The sequence below is a fragment of the Chiloscyllium plagiosum genome, unplaced genomic scaffold, assembly GCF_037043375.1.
Source record: "Chiloscyllium plagiosum isolate Xiang-an unplaced genomic scaffold, Cpla_swu_hap1 HiC_scaffold_24, whole genome shotgun sequence".
NCBI classification, from domain to species: domain Eukaryota; kingdom Metazoa; phylum Chordata; class Chondrichthyes; order Orectolobiformes; family Hemiscylliidae; genus Chiloscyllium; species Chiloscyllium plagiosum.
Window position 1 is genome coordinate 55,852,041 of NW_028270162.1, and position 12,303 is coordinate 55,864,343.

The window sequence follows — 12,303 nt, forward strand, 5'->3', positions numbered from 1 at the left end:
ACACCCACACACAAACACACTCTCTCTCACATACACACACACACGCACTCTCTCTCACAGACACACTCTCTCTCACACACATTCTCTCTCACACACATTCTCTCTCACACACACTGTCATACACAGACACACAGACACACACTCTCTCTCACACACAGACTCATGCTCTCTCTGTCTCTCTCGCACAGACACATACAAATTCACTCTCTCTCACACACATATACACACCCTATCTCTCTCTCTCACACACACACTCTCTCTCACACTCACACATACACTTTATCTCTCTCACACACGCACACACACTCTCACAAACACACTCTATCTCTCCCATATACACACACTCTCTCACACACAAACTCACACACACACTCTCTCACACACATAATACTCTCTCTCACACACACACTCTCTCTCTCACACACAAGCACACTCTCTCACACACATAAAAACTCACCCTCTCTCTGTCACAAACACACTCACTCACATAAACGCTCCCTCTCTCACACAATATTGCTGCAAATGCCTCAGCCTTATCTTTTAAACCGAGGGGTTGGATTCTTCCATCTTTGTGAAGGGGGAGTGACTCCTCTCCAAGAAGCTGTGAAATTTGGGGGCAGTGTGTGGGTGTGGGAAGGTTTGTTTGGGGAAAAGGGGAGAATGTCAGGAGTGGGATTTGAACCCACGCCCCTAGAAAGGGACCAGAATTCACAAGCCCAGATGCTGAGCAAGGACTAACATTCCTTAAGTCTGGCGCCTTAGACCACTCGGCCATCCTGACAAGCTGCTGCAAATGCCCTTCCAGATGTCTTTCTCACTCTGTACAATTAGTCACCTTGCTCTTGTGCAGACACAAAATGCAATTCCGCATTTCTGCAGCTCCCTTGCATTCACACTCAGCAACAATCCCTCATACACAGTCTCACTCTCGCACACACACACACACACACACACTCACTCTCTCACATGCACATGCACACACACACTCTCTATCTGTCTCTCACACCCACACACAAATACACTCTCTCCCTCTCACACACATATTCTCCCTCTTTCTGTCTCTCTCACACACACTCTCTCTCTCACATGCACATACTCTCTCACACACTCACTATCACACACACACTGTCACTCTCTCACACACACTCACTCTCTCACATGACACACTCACGCTCTCTCACTCTCTCTCACACACACACATACTCTTTCTGTCTCACACACACACAAACACACACACAAAAACACACTCTCTCACGCACACACACAAAAATTCTCTCTTTCTCTCTCTCACACATACACACACACTCTCTTTCTCACACACGCGCTTTCTCTCTCTCTCACACACACACTCTTTCTGTCTCACACACACACACACACTCTCTCTCACACAAACCCACACTCTCACACACACACTCTCTCACACAAACACACACTCTCTCTCACACACACACTCTCTCTCACACACACTAACAAATTCTTCCTCTCTCTCTCACACAAACACACACACTCTCTCACATGCACACATACACTCTCTCTCCCTCACACACACTCTTTCTCACACACACGCACTCTCTCTCTCTCTCTCACACACACACACCCTCTCTCTCACACACATGCTCTCTCTCTCACACACATACTCTCTCTCTCTCACAAACACACACTCTCTCTCACACACACATGCTCTCTCTCTCTATCCACACATATACACTCTCTCACAGACACACTCTCTCTCTCACACACAAACACATGTAGACATACACACTCTCTCTCACAAACACACACTCTCTCTCACACACACGCACTCTCTCTCTCACACACACACCCAAACACTCACATGCACACACAATCTCTCTCACACACATATACACTCTCTCTCACATGCACACACACTCACACACTCTCTATCTGTCTCTCACACCCACACACAAACACACTCTCTCTCACATACACACACACACGCACTCTCTCTCACAGACACACTCTCTCTCACACACATTCTCTCTCACACACATTCTCTCTCACACACACTGTCATACACAGACACACAGACACACACTCTCTCTCACACACAGACTCATGCTCTCTCTGTCTCTCTCGCACAGACACATACAAATTCACTCTCTCTCACACACATATACACACCCTATCTCTCTCTCTCACACACACACTCTCTCTCACACTCACACATACACTTTATCTCTCTCACACACGCACACACACTCTCACAAACACACTCTATCTCTCCCATATACACACACTCTCTCACACACAAACTCACACACACACTCTCTCACACACATAATACTCTCTCTCACACACACACACTCTCCCTCCCTCTCACACACACACTCTCTCTCTCACACACAAGCACACTCTCTCACACACATAAAAACTCACCCTCTCTCTGTCACAAACACACTCACTCACATAAACGCTCCCTCTCTCACACAATATTGCTGCAAATGCCTCAGCCTTATCTTTTAAACCGAGGGGTTGGATTCTTCCATCTTTGTGAAGGGGGAGTGACTCCTCTCCAAGAAGCTGTGAAATTTGGGGGCAGTGTGTGGGTGTGGGAAGGTTTGTTTGGGGAAAAGGGGAGAATGTCAGGAGTGGGATTTGAACCCACGCCCCTAGGAAGGGACCAGAATTCACAAGCCCAGATGCAGAGCAAGGACTAACACTCCTTGAGTCTGGCGCCTTAGACCACTCGGCCATCCTGACAAGCTGCTGCAGATGCCCTTCCAGATGTCTTTCTCACTCTGTACAATTAGTCACCTTGCTCTTGTGCAGACACAAAATGCAATTCCGCATTTCTGCAGCTCCCTTGCATTCACACTCAGCAACAATCCCTCATACACAGTCTCACTCTCGCACACACACACACACACACACACTCACTCTCTCACATGCACATGCACACACACACTCTCTATCTGTCTCTCACACCCACACACAAACACACTCTCTCCCTCTCACACACACATATTCTCCCTCTTTCTGTCTCTCTCACACACACTCTCTCTCTCACATGCACATACTCTCTCACACACTCACTATCACACACACACTGTCACTCTCTCACACACACTCACTCTCTCACATGACACACTCACGCTCTCTCACTCTCTCTCACACACACACATACTCTTTCTGTCTCACACACACACAAACACACTCACACAAAAACACACTCTCTCACGCACACACACAAAAATTCTCTCTTTCTCTCTCTCACACATACACACACACTCTCTCTCTCACACACGCGCTTTCTCTCTCTCTCACACACACACTCTTTCTGTCTCACACACACACACACTCTCTCTCACACAAACCCACACTCTCACACACACTCTCTCACACAAACACACACTCTCTCTCACACACACACTCTCTCTCACACACACTAACAAATTCTTCCTCTCTCTCTCACACAAACACACACACTCTCTCACATGCACACATACACTCCCTCTCCCTCACACACACTCTTTCTCACACACACGCACTCTCTCTCTCTCTCTCTCACACACACACACCCTCTCTCTCACACACATGCACTCTCTCTCACACACATACTCTCTCTCTCTCACAAACACACACTCTCTCTCACACACACATGCTCTCTCTCTCTATCCACACATATACACTCTCTCACAGACACACTCTCTCTCTCACACACAAACACATGTAGACATACACACTCTCTCTCACAAACACACACTCTCTCACACACACGCACTCTCTCTCTCACACACACACCCAAACACTCACATGCACACACAATCTCTCTCACACACATATACACTCTCTCTCACATGCACACACACTCACACACTCTCTATCTGTCTCTCACACCCACACACAAACACACTCTCTCTCACATACACACACACACGCACTCTCTCTCACAGACACACTCTCTCTCACACACATTCTCTCTCACACACATTCTCTCTCACACACACTGTCATACACAGACACACAGACACACACTCTCTCTCACACACAGACTCATGCTCTCTCTGTCTCTCTCGCACAGACACATACAAATTCACTCTCTCTCACACACATATACACACCCTATCTCTCTCTCTCACACACACACTCTCTCTCACACTCACACATACACTTTATCTCTCTCACACACGCACACACACACTCTCACAAACACACTCTATCTCTCCCATATACACACACTCTCTCACACACAAACTCACACACACACTCTCTCACACACATAATACTCTCTCTCACACACACACACTCTCCCTCCCTCTCACACACACACTCTCTCTCTCACACACAAGCACACTCTCTCACACACATAAAAATTCACCCTCTCTCTGTCACAAACACACTCACTCACATAAACGCTCCCTCTCTCACACAATATTGCTGCAAATGCCTCAGCCTTATCTTTGAAACCCAGGGGTTGGATTCTTCCATCTTTGTGAAGGGGGAGTGACTCCTCTCCAAGAAGCTGTGAAATTTGGGGGCATTGTGTGGGTGTGGGAAGGTTTGTTTGAGGAAAAGTGGAGAATGTCAGGAGTGGGATTTGAACCCACGCCCCTAGGAAGGGACCAGAATTCACAAGCCCAGATGCAGAGCAAGGACTAACACTCCTTGAGTCTGGCGCCTTAGACCACTCGGCCATCCTGACAAGCTGCTGCAGATGCCCTTCCAGATGTCTTTCTCACTCTGTACAATTAGTCACCTTGCTCTTGTGCAGACACAAAATGCAATTCCGCATTTCTGCAGCTCCCTTGCATTCACACTCAGCAACAATCCCTCATACACAGTCTCACTCTCGCACACACACACACACACACTCACTCTCTCACATGCACATGCACACACACACTCTCTATCTGTCTCTCACACCCACACACAAACACACTCTCTCCCTCTCACACACACATATTCTCCCTCTTTCTGTCTCTCTCACACACACTCTCTCTCTCACATGCACATACTCTCTCACACACTCACTATCACACACACACTGTCACTCTCTCACACACACTCACTCTCTCACATGACACACTCACGCTCTCTCACTCTCTCTCACACACACACATACTCTTTCTGTCTCACACACACACAAACACACTCACACAAAAACACACTCTCTCACGCACACACACAAAAATTCTCTCTTTCTCTCTCTCACACATACACACACACTCTCTCTCTCACACACGCGCTTTCTCTCTCTCTCACACACACACTCTTTCTGTCTCACACACACACACACTCTCTCTCACACAAACCCACACTCTCACACACACTCTCTCACACAAACACACACTCTCTCTCACACATACACTCTCTCTCACACACACTAACAAATTCTTCCTCTCTCTCTCACACAAACACACACACTCTCTCACATGCACACATACACTCCCTCTCCCTCACACACACTCTTTCTCACACACACGCACTCTCTCTCTCTCTCTCTCACACACACACACCCTCTCTCTCACACACATGCACTCTCTCTCACACACATACTCTCTCTCTCTCACAAACACACACTCTCTCTCACACACACATGCTCTCTCTCTCTATCCACACATATACACTCTCTCACAGACACACTCTCTCTCTCACACACAAACACATGTAGACATACACACTCTCTCTCACAAACACACACTCTCTCACACACACGCACTCTCTCTCTCACACACACACCCAAACACTCACATGCACACACAATCTCTCTCACACACATATACACTCTCTCTCACATGCACACACACTCACACACTCTCTATCTGTCTCTCACACCCACACACAAACACACTCTCTCTCACATACACACACACACGCACTCTCTCTCACAGACACACTCTCTCTCACACACATTCTCTCTCACACACATTCTCTCTCACACACACTGTCATACACAGACACACAGACACACACTCTCTCTCACACACAGACTCATGCTCTCTCTGTCTCTCTCGCACAGACACATACAAATTCACTCTCTCTCACACACATATACACACCCTATCTCTCTCTCTCACACACACACTCTCTCTCACACTCACACATACACTTTATCTCTCTCACACACACACACACACACTCTCACAAACACACTCTATCTCTCCCATATACACACACTCTCTCACACACAAACTCACACACACACTCTCTCACACACATAATACTCTCTCTCACACACACACACTCTCCCTCCCTCTCACACACACACTCTCTCTCTCACACACAAGCACACTCTCTCACACACATAAAAATTCACCCTCTCTCTGTCACAAACACACTCACTCACATAAACGCTCCCTCTCTCACACAATATTGCTGCAAATGCCTCAGCCTTATCTTTTAAACCGAGGGGTTGGATTCTTCCATCTTTGTGAAGGGGGAGTGACTCCTCTCCAAGAAGCTGTGAAATTTGGGGGCATTGTGTGGGTGTGGGAAGGTTTGTTTGAGGAAAAGTGGAGAATGTCAGGAGTGGGATTTGAACCCACGCCCCTAGGAAGGGACCAGAATTCACAAGCCCAGATGCAGAGCAAGGACTAACACTCCTTGAGTCTGGCGCCTTAGACCACTCGGCCATCCTGACAAGCTGCTGCAGATGCCCTTCCAGATGTCTTTCTCACTCTGTACAATTAGTCACCTTGCTCTTGTGCAGACACAAAATGCAATTCCGCATTTCTGCAGCTCCCTTGCATTCACACTCAGCAACAATCCCTCATACACAGTCTCACTCTCGCACACACACACACACACACACACTCACTCTCTCACATGCACATGCACACACACACTCTCTATCTGTCTCTCACACCCACACACAAACACACTCTCTCCCTCTCACACACACATATTCTCCCTCTTTCTGTCTCTCTCACACACACTCTCTCTCTCACATGCACATACTCTCTCACACACTCACTATCACACACACACTGTCACTCTCTCACACACACTCACTCTCTCACATGACACACTCACGCTCTCTCACTCTCTCTCACACACACACATACTCTTTCTGTCTCACACACACACAAACACACTCACACAAAAACACACTCTCTCACGCACACACACAAAAATTCTCTCTTTCTCTCTCTCACACATACACACACACTCTCTCTCTCACACACGCGCTTTCTCTCTCTCTCACACACACACTCTTTCTGTCTCACACACACACACACTCTCTCTCACACAAACCCACACTCTCACACACACTCTCTCACATGCACACATACACTCTCTCTCCCTCACACACACTCTTTCTCACACACACGCACTCTCTCTCTCTCTCTCACACACACACACACCCTCTCTCTCACACACATGCACTCTCTCTCACACACATACTCTCTCTCTCTCACAAACACACACTCTCTCTCACACACACATGCTCTCTCTCTCTATCCACACATATACACTCTCTCACAGACACACTCTCTCTCTCACACACAAACACATGTAGACATACACACTCTCTCTCACAAACACACACTCTCTCTCACACACACGCACTCTCTCTCTCATACAAACCCACACTCTCACACACACACTCTCTCTCACACACACACTCTCTCTCTCACACACAAGCACACTCTCTCACACACATAAAAATTCACCCTCTCTCTGTCACAAACACACTCCCTCACATAAACGCTCCCTCTCTCACACAATATTGCTGCAAATGCCTCAGCCTTATCTTTTAAACCGAGGGGTTGGATTCTTCCATCTTTGTGAAGGGGGAGTGACTCCTCTCCAAGAAGCTGTGAAATTTGGGGGCAGTGTGTGGGTGTGGGAAGGTTTGTTTGGGGAAAAGGGGAGAATGTCAGGAGTGGGATTTGAACCCACGCCCCTAGAAAGGGACCAGAATTCACAAGCCCAGATGCTGAGCAAGGACTAACATTCCTTAAGTCTGGCGCCTTAGACCACTCGGCCATCCTGACAAGCTGCTGCAAATGCCCTTCCAGATGTCTTTCTCACTCTGTACAATTAGTCACCTTGCTCTTGTGCAGACACAAAATGCAATTCCGCATTTCTGCAGCTCCCTTGCATTCACACTCAGCAACAATCCCTCATACACAGTCTCACTCTCGCACACACACACACACACACACACTCACTCTCTCACATGCACATGCACACACACACTCTCTATCTGTCTCTCACACCCACACACAAATACACTCTCTCCCTCTCACACACATATTCTCCCTCTTTCTGTCTCTCTCACACACACTCTCTCTCTCACATGCACATACTCTCTCACACACTCACTATCACACACACACTGTCACTCTCTCACACACACTCACTCTCTCACATGACACACTCACGCTCTCTCACTCTCTCTCACACACACACATACTCTTTCTGTCTCACACACACACAAACACACTCTCTCACGCACACACACAAAAATTCTCTCTTTCTCTCTCTCACACATACACACACACTCTCTCTCTCACACACGCGCTTTCTCTCTCTCTCACACACACACTCTTTCTGTCTCACACACACACACACACTCTCTCTCACACAAACCCACACTCTCACACACACACTCTCTCACACAAACACACACTCTCTCTCACACACACACTCTCTCTCACACACACTAACAAATTCTTCCTCTCTCTCTCACACAAACACACACACTCTCTCACATGCACACATACACTCTCTCTCCCTCACACACACTCTTTCTCACACACACGCACTCTCTCTCTCTCTCTCACACACACACACCCTCTCTCTCACACACATGCTCTCTCTCTCACACACATACTCTCTCTCTCTCACAAACACACACTCTCTCTCACACACACATGCTCTCTCTCTCTATCCACACATATACACTCTCTCACAGACACACTCTCTCTCTCACACACAAACACATGTAGACATACACACTCTCTCTCACAAACACACACTCTCTCTCACACACACGCACTCTCTCTCTCACACACACACCCAAACACTCACATGCACACACAATCTCTCTCACACACATATACACTCTCTCTCACATGCACACACAGTCACACACTCTCTATCTGTCTCTCACACCCACACACAAACACACTCTCTCTCACATACACACACACACGCACTCTCTCTCACAGACACACTCTCTCACACACATTCTCTCTCACACACATTCTCTCTCACACACACTGTCATACACAGACACACAGACACACACTCTCTCTCACACACAGACTCATGCTCTCTCTGTCTCTCTCGCACAGACACATACAAATTCACTCTCTCTCACACACATATACACACCCTATCTCTCTCTCTCACACACACACTCTCTCTCACACTCACACATACACTTTATCTCTCTCACACACACACACACACACTCTCACAAACACACTCTATCTCTCCCATATACACACACTCTCTCACACACAAACTCACACACACACTCTCTCACACACATAATACTCTCTCTCACACACACACACTCTCCCTCCCTCTCACACACACACTCTCTCTCTCACACACAAGCACACTCTCTCACACACATAAAAATTCACCCTCTCTCTGTCACAAACACACTCACTCACATAAACGCTCCCTCTCTCACACAATATTGCTGCAAATGCCTCAGCCTTATCTTTGAAACCCAGGGGTTGGATTCTTCCATCTTTGTGAAGGGGGAGTGACTCCTCTCGAATAAGCTGTGAAATTTGGGGGCATTGTGTGGGTGTGGGAAGGTTTGTTTGAGGAAAAGTGGAGAATGTCAGGAGTGGGATTTGAACCCACGCCCCTAGGAAGGGACCAGAATTCACAAGCCCAGATGCAGAGCATGGACTAACACTCCTTGAGTCTGGCGCCTTAGACCACTCGGCCATCCTGACAAGCTGCTGCAGATGCCCTTCCAGATGTCTTTCTCACTCTGTACAATTAGTCACCTTGCTCTTGTGCAGACACAAAATGCAATTCCGCATTTCTGCAGCTCCCTTGCATTCACACTCAGCAACAATCCCTCATACACAGTCTCACTCTCGCACACACACACACACACACACACTCACTCTCTCACATGCACATGCACACACACACTCTCTATCTGTCTCTCACACCCACACACAAACACACTCTCTCCCTCTCACACACACATATTCTCCCTCTTTCTGTCTCTCTCACACACACTCTCTCTCTCACATGCACATACTCTCTCACACACTCACTATCACACACACACTGTCACTCTCTCACACACACTCACTCTCTCACATGACACACTCACGCTCTCTCACTCTCTCTCACACACACATACTCTTTCTGTCTCACACACACACAAACACACTCACACAAAAACACACTCTCTCACGCACACACACAAAAATTCTCTCTTTCTCTCTCTCACACATACACACACACTCTCTCTCTCACACACGCGCTTTCTCTCTCTCTCACACACACACTCTTTCTGTCTCACACACACACACACACACTCTCTCTCACACAAACCCACACTCTCACACACACACTCTCTCACACAAACACACACTCTCTCTCACACACACACTCTCTCTCACACACACTAACAAATTCTTCCTCTCTCTCTCACACAAACACACACACTCTCTCACATGCACACATACACTCTCTCTCCCTCACACACACTCTTTCTCACACACACACTCTCTCTCTCTCTCTCTCACACACACACACCCTCTCTCTCACACACATGCACTCTCTCTCACACACATAATCTCTCTCTCTCACAAACACACACTCTCTCTCACACACACATGCTCTCTCTCTCTATCCACACATATACACTCTCTCACAGACACACTCTCTCTCTCACACACAAACACATGTAGACATACACACTCTCTCTCACAAACACACACTCTCTCACACACACGCACTCTCTCTCTCACACACACACCCAAACACTCACATGCACACACAATCTCTCTCACACACATATACACTCTCTCTCACATGCACACACACTCACACACTCTCTATCTGTCTCTCACACCCACACACAAACACACTCTCTCTCACATACACACACACACGCACTCTCTCTCACAGACACACTCTCTCTCACACACATTCTCTCTCACACACATTCTCTCTCACACACACTGTCATACACAGACACACAGACACACACTCTCTCTCACACACAGACTCATGCTCTCTCTGTCTCTCTCGCACAGACACATACAAATTCACTCTCTCTCACACACATATACACACCCTATCTCTCTCTCTCACACACACACTCTCTCTCACACTCACACATACACTTTATCTCTCTCACACACGCACACACACACTCTCACAAACACACTCTATCTCTCCCATATACACACACTCTCTCACACACAAACTCACACACACACTCTCTCACACACATAATACTCTCTCTCACACACACACACTCTCCCTCCCTCTCACACACACACTCTCTCTCTCACACACAAGCACACTCTCTCACACACATAAAAATTCACCCTCTCTCTGTCACAAACACACTCACTCACATAAACGCTCCCTCTCTCACACAATATTGCTGCAAATGCCTCAGCCTTATCTTTGAAACCCAGGGGTTGGATTCTTCCATCTTTGTGAAGGGGGAGTGACTCCTCTCCAAGAAGCTGTGAAATTTGGGGGCATTGTGTGGGTGTGGGAAGGTTTGTTTGAGGAAAAGTGGAGAATGTCAGGAGTGGGATTTGAACCCACGCCCCTAGGAAGGGACCAGAATTCACAAGCCCAGATGCAGAGCAAGGACTAACACTCCTTGAGTCTGGCGCCTTAGACCACTCGGCTATCCTGACAAGTTGCTGCAGATGCCCTTCCAGATGTCTTTCTCACTCTGTACAATTAGTCACCTTGCTCTTGTGCAGACACAAAATGCAATTCCGCATTTCTGCAGCTCCCTTGCATTCACACTCAGCAACAATCCCTCATACACAGTCTCACTCTCGCACACACACACACACACACACACTCACTCTCTCACATGCACATGCACACACACACTCTCTATCTGTCTCTCACACCCACACACAAACACACTCTCTCCCTCTCACACACACATATTCTCCCTCTTTCTGTCTCTCTCACACACACTCTCTCTCACATGCACATACTCTCTCACACACTCACTATCACACACACACTGTCACTCTCTCACACACACTCACTCTCTCACATGACACACTCACGCTCTCTCACTCTCTCTCACACACACACATACTCTTTCTGTCTCACACACACACAAACACACTCACACAAAAACACACTCTCTCA

General features: G+C 47.6%; 7 non-coding genes across 7 annotated transcripts; all 7 read right to left on the reverse strand.

The window, feature by feature from the left end:
- Positions 1-661: 661 nt before the first annotated feature.
- trnal-uaa (transfer RNA leucine (anticodon UAA)) lies at positions 662-781 on the reverse strand. The gene is made up of 2 exons: positions 744-781; positions 662-707 (listed from the first exon to the last, which is right to left on the reverse strand). It is a non-coding gene; the product is annotated as a tRNA-Leu (tRNA).
- Positions 782-2,601: 1,820 nt separating this feature from the next.
- On the reverse strand, positions 2,602-2,721 carry trnal-caa (transfer RNA leucine (anticodon CAA)). Its single transcript has 2 exons — positions 2,684-2,721; positions 2,602-2,647 (listed from the first exon to the last, which is right to left on the reverse strand). It is a non-coding gene; the product is annotated as a tRNA-Leu (tRNA).
- Positions 2,722-4,543: 1,822 nt separating this feature from the next.
- On the reverse strand, positions 4,544-4,663 carry trnal-caa (transfer RNA leucine (anticodon CAA)). Its single transcript has 2 exons — positions 4,626-4,663; positions 4,544-4,589 (listed from the first exon to the last, which is right to left on the reverse strand). It is a non-coding gene; the product is annotated as a tRNA-Leu (tRNA).
- Positions 4,664-6,481: 1,818 nt separating this feature from the next.
- trnal-caa (transfer RNA leucine (anticodon CAA)) lies at positions 6,482-6,601 on the reverse strand. Its single transcript has 2 exons — positions 6,564-6,601; positions 6,482-6,527 (listed from the first exon to the last, which is right to left on the reverse strand). It is a non-coding gene; the product is annotated as a tRNA-Leu (tRNA).
- A 1,237-nt stretch (positions 6,602-7,838) lies between these two features.
- Positions 7,839-7,958, reverse strand: trnal-uaa (transfer RNA leucine (anticodon UAA)). The gene is made up of 2 exons: positions 7,921-7,958; positions 7,839-7,884 (listed from the first exon to the last, which is right to left on the reverse strand). It is a non-coding gene; the product is annotated as a tRNA-Leu (tRNA).
- Positions 7,959-9,764: 1,806 nt separating this feature from the next.
- trnal-caa (transfer RNA leucine (anticodon CAA)) lies at positions 9,765-9,884 on the reverse strand. Its single transcript has 2 exons — positions 9,847-9,884; positions 9,765-9,810 (listed from the first exon to the last, which is right to left on the reverse strand). It is a non-coding gene; the product is annotated as a tRNA-Leu (tRNA).
- A 1,824-nt stretch (positions 9,885-11,708) lies between these two features.
- Positions 11,709-11,828, reverse strand: trnal-caa (transfer RNA leucine (anticodon CAA)). Its single transcript has 2 exons — positions 11,791-11,828; positions 11,709-11,754 (listed from the first exon to the last, which is right to left on the reverse strand). It is a non-coding gene; the product is annotated as a tRNA-Leu (tRNA).
- Between the last annotated feature and the right edge of the window lie 475 nt (positions 11,829-12,303).